This window comes from Eucalyptus grandis, chromosome 6 (genome assembly GCF_016545825.1).
Source record: "Eucalyptus grandis isolate ANBG69807.140 chromosome 6, ASM1654582v1, whole genome shotgun sequence".
Lineage (NCBI taxonomy): Eukaryota > Viridiplantae > Streptophyta > Magnoliopsida > Myrtales > Myrtaceae > Eucalyptus > Eucalyptus grandis.
The window spans coordinates 52,825,744-52,831,348 of NC_052617.1; positions in this window are offsets into that span (position 1 = coordinate 52,825,744).

Sequence of the window (5,605 nt, forward strand, 5' to 3'; positions counted from 1 at the left end):
CAATCAATGTCATGGCATAATAAGCTCAAACAATATGAATTATGCATAAATTCATCCAATAAATTGAGTACAAAACCCATAAAAATCATCACTTATTGCCCTATTGTGATAGCCTGTCAACCTTAAACTGATAGCTTATTGCTTATTTTTCGATAGCTTATCACCCCTTTGGTGATAGCTTATTATCAATTTCTCAATAGCTTATCATCCCTTTGGTGATAGCTTATCACCTATTTTTGATAACCTATCAAGTCCACTTATCACCTATCACGATAACCTATCAAGTCTATTTATCACCTATTGCGATAACCTATCAAGTTCACTTATCACCTATCACGATAATCTATCAACTAAACCATACTAACTACCATTAGCCTTAGTCTAAACCACCTCTATACGCAATTAATAGCCTAATCAAAGATTAGGAAGTTAACTCACGGTTTTACAGTGACGGCAAGCTAACAACGACGGTGGTGTGACGGTGACGAGAATGTGGAGCTCACGGTTCAAATGGCAGCACCACAGCAGCGGCAATAGCTTGAGCTCACGGCCAAGGAAACTTGGTGGCTTGGTGGTGGTTTGGTGGTGGTTTGGTGGTGATGGTGGCTTGTGGCTTGAGGGATGGCGAACGGTAAGGCGGCACGGTACGACGACGTAGGGCAGCAAACCGAGAGAGAAAGAGAGAGGAATGGGTATGAGATGAGAGAGAGGGATGAAGGAAAATTCGTCCAAAGGGAGGGGTAGCAAGAGAAAGTGAGAGAAATGAGGGGAAAAGAGGAAAACTTGGGGAAGAAGTTGGCCTATTAATGTCCCTTGACTTGAAGTCCTAACTTAGGGAGTAAGAGCACATCTTGGCCCTCCATTCCAACTTGGGAAGCAAGGGCAGATCTCAACCACACCATTGCCTAAACTTGGGAAGCACACAATTGACTAAACTTGGGGAAGTAGAAAGGAGAGAGAAGTGAGTTTGCCTTTGCATTAATGCAAGTTGGAATTGGCTAAAGTACAGCCCAAGTGTCAAAACTTGGCATGGAGAGACACTTAAGTGCCAAAAATTTCGAAAGGGACATTTAAGTGCCAAAATCGGAGCAAAATGGATCACTTAAGTGTCAATCCGGCCAAAATCCGGCCAAATTGCTGATATGATAATTTTCCGACGAGGTGAGTGCAAAACAGTGTCGTTTTGCACACTGACATGACTAGAAAATGCAAAAATGACGTCGTTTTGTCTCTGATATGGTAAATAATTAATATACAAATTAAGTAAATTAAATTAAAATTAAAAATAATAAAAATATTTTAAAAAATAAAAAAATTAAAATTTAAAAACTTGAAATTAAAAAAAAAAAAAATGAGAGGGGCTGGAGGGAGGTGGTTGAGGTTGAGCCCTCACCGTTGTCGTCTCCCGCCGTCACCGGGAAGGGTCGGCGATGGAGGGGGAGGGTCGGCGGGTGGGCCGGCCAGCAACGAGGGCCTATGAGCCCTCGGCCGGATTTGAGCGAGGCGCGCGACCCTTGCCCCAGATCTGGGCAAGGGTTTGCGGGCCCTCATTGCTTTCTTGTCATTGTCAGGAAGGGCTAGTGACACTGGGGGGAGCGTTAGCCGGGGTCGCCGAGCCTTGGCTGGGGGTCGACGACGCCGGACGACCGGCGGCGGCGAGGGTCGGTGGCCCTCGCTAGATCCGGACAAGGGCCGGTGAGCCCTCGCCTAGATGCGGGCGAGGGCGGCCCTTGCCCCCATCGGCGAGGGCGTCGACCCTCGCCCCCATTCGGCGAGGGCTCACGGACCCTTATTGTAGGTCGGCCAGGGGTTAGCGATCTAGGCGAGGGTTTGCAAGTCCTCACCGCCAATCGATCGGGGCCGCGATCTCGGCCTACCCTACCCCCTCCGTCACTGGCCCTTCCCGTTGGAGGGGGAGGCGCGGCGGTGAGGGCTCGGCCCTCGGCCGCCTCCTTCGGCACACCCCTTTTTATTTTAATTTATTTTAATTTTAAATTTAATTTAATTAATTTTTATATTAATTATTTACCATGTAGAGACAAAACGACGTCATTTTTGCATTTTTTAGCTATGTCAGCGTACAAAACGACGTCGTTTTAAACTCACCTTGTTAGAAAATTGCAACGTCAGCAATTTGGCTGGATTTTGGTTGGATTGGCACTTAAGTGATCAATTTTGCTCCGATTTTGGCACTTAAGTGTCAATTTCGAAACTTTTGGAACTTAAGTGTCCCTCTGTGCCAAGTTTTAGCACTTGGACTGTACTTTAGTCAGTTGGAATTATTGCCCTATGCTCATGATGGCTATCTTGGCTTGGAGAGCAAGAAGAAATCTCAACCATTCAATTGCCTAGGCTTGCCTTCCAAGCTTGGGCGTGTGGCCCTCCCCCTACGATGTAAAGAGCAGTTTCGAGTAACTTTTGAAATAAATGTCATTAACTTATCAAAAGGATTCGAAAAATTATGAAAATTTAATATGTTGTAGGAAACCAAGCCCAATTCAGTTTTTATAAAGATCATAAAATCACCAAAGACAACCCAACATTTTGTCTGTCGGACAGATTCAACAACCGGAGAAGAAAATTCATTTTGACATCCAAATATTCATAAAAAACTTTTGAAATTTTATCATATTGTAGAAATAAATGTCCTCTACAACTTTTGTGAAGGTATAATGTTCATATTCCAAAGGGAAAATTTTATAAAAAATTAAGAAGACAAATAGGTCATTATTTTACTGCACTGGGCAGTTTTCACACGGTAAAATAATAGGCTTTCGTACCAATCATTCCACGTCAGAAAAATATGAAATTAAATTATGTTATACATCAAGATGTTTTGAAAAACTTTCATGAAGTAAGTTTCTCTAAATTCAAACCATGAGAAGTTCTATAAAATTGGAAAACAATGATGGTCCAGGAATTTCGAAAACTGGAATCAAAGTAGAATTTAGGAAACCAAAGGTGGCAAGTCTTCTTGCAAGACCAAATTATTTTTCTCTTGTAATCATGGCTTCTAGAGGGCATTAATGAATCAAGACTTTGAAGGCAAGCCTAAAATTAGGCTTCTAGAGGCTAGGTTACTATTCACGCACACTACTCATGCACATAGGGCGTGGGTTTGGGCTTGGGCTTAACTCATCCAATGTGAGCCTTTAATTTGGGTGTGAGGCCTATTGGGCATTCGCTTGGCCCGGCTTTCTTTTCCAGCTTCCAATTCTCGACCTACTAATCCTTGTCCAAAAATTAATGTTTACCAACAAATTGGCAAATAAATGAGGCGACGTTCGATAGGTTGATCTTGGAATTCTTGAGAGTTTGATACCTGAAATTGGATTAAAATCATGGTTGAAATCGATCAAATGCAACTTTAATACGACCTAAACTATCGAGTGGCTTTTAGAGGTTTCCACGCGTTTAACCCATGGTCAATAATTTTCGATCCACGTTTGTGCCTCTTCAAATTATGGATAACCCTCGATTATCATATAATCGTGAGTTACTCACCCTGAATACAAGATCAATAGAAAATTGGTTTATTGTCGTTTGCAGCAAGCATCATAATTGTGCGGAATCACTCGCAGTCCGACTACGTACCTCTATCAAACCGATTTATATCCGTTCACTAATTGACTTGTAATAGTGTAGTATTGTCCCTTGTCGATCCTTTTGGTCGAGCAGTTTATCTCTTATTGAATTCTCTGGTTATTCGCGTTTTAATTCTCTGTGGCCTCTCCCAATATATTAGTTAACTCATAAGTGATTAGTTCAGACTAAATTCTACTATCAATGCATTGATAAAATAATCATTTCATATATCTCGAGAAGGGTCGAATTTCAGGATATCATAGTGGGAAGTGTAGGGTCCCTCCAATAAACAATTCCACTTTTGGTTGGGAGTTCGCAAGCTTCATATTAGAGCAGTAAAAGGGGAATGATTTCAACCATCAATTGAAGATGGCATCACACAATTGTTGTTCCACTAGTATATATTCACACTGGTGATTTCATTTTCAGTCCAAGACTTCACATAAGAGCAATAATTCATCACGTAAGAGATCAAAAGAAACTAAGCCGAGTCTCAAGATGATCGCACCCCGGATGTGAGCATATTTTAAGCACTTCCTTGTTATGCCTCGACCCTCGAACCATTTCTCAGAAACCTATGATCCAGTGCACCACGAACGTGGGCACAATGCTCTTGAAATCACTATGAAGAGTATAGGCTACAACTTTTGACATAACTACAAATTAGTAAAACTTGTGATGATCGGCTTTTGTTTTAATCCTCTGCCTCCTCCTTCTCCTTCCTTTGCAACTTAAATAAAGCATTAAGCATGTTAAAATGATTTTGCGATCACCAAAATCATTCTCTCTATAAATTATCACGCTCATAGAGGTGGGGGTGGCAATTCATTACCAAACTAAACTTGAATAAGTAGGAGATTTATTGAGAAAAGTAGTACACGACAAGAGATAGCTAATTCTAAAATGACACAAATTGACACATTTTCACTAATATTTAATTGGAAAAAGCTTTTTGCAGTCACCGGGAAATGACACAAATAGTTAAGACTAGATTTGATGTTCCACTAGATAAGGATGTAAAGTCCCTTTTCTACAGAAATGTGACTTGGGTTCGAATTGGCAGTTGGAATATGGAAAATAACGTGGGTGGAGTCACAGTACTGGACCTTATAAAATTTATGAACAAAAAGGTAGAACAAATTAGATATGGCAAAGTGGTATGAACGTGAGAAATAATGTGTCTCGTCAAATGCAGGGTCTTTACTTCAAACAGCGGGGATGACTTGCTGGGAAAAGAGGTATGAATGCATTCCAAAAGGAAGTCTTCAGGGTCATCACAGCTTCTAGAAAGTATAGAAGGGATTTTGAGATAGGTTCAAGGTATGCCAAAGGTCGTTCCCAAAAAAAAAAAAGGTATGCCAAAGGTACATCAGTTGATTGATTCAATATCACAAAAAAAAAAAAAAAGATTTATAATTAGAATTGTAATTAAAGAAAAAGAACAAAAGGAACATCAGTTGATTGATTCAATATCACAAAAAAAAAAAAATTTATAATTAGAATTGTAATTAAAGAAAAAGAACAAAAGGAACGAGAGAAAGAATTTGAGTCTTGTGGTTGCACCATTCTGAATGAGACAATTTTCCCCATGAAAGCACAAGGTGGAGTAATTCACAGGGCAAGGTGAGTTGGTATATCTTATACCCTATCATACGAAGATTTAATTATTAAATCATATACCCTATTATAATTTGTTACACAGTTAAAATAAACATCTTTTACGTAATGAGACTTTTTATCATATAAAATAACTATTTTACCAACACAATTCTAACCAAAGTAGCGATATTATGAAAGATTTTATCACGTGCAAGATAATTTATCATGGATAATTTAGGCTTTCCAGATAAAGGAAATTTTCTCAGCAATGACTAGACTTCATCACAGGGAGGATTTTTTGCTTTTTATTTTGTTTTGTTTTTTTGTTTTTTTTTTTTTCGCACTTTGGCATTGGATCAGGCGACCGTGTGAAATGACAATCAACACTTCTTTGCTTTCAAAATTAAGAACAACTCTTGCA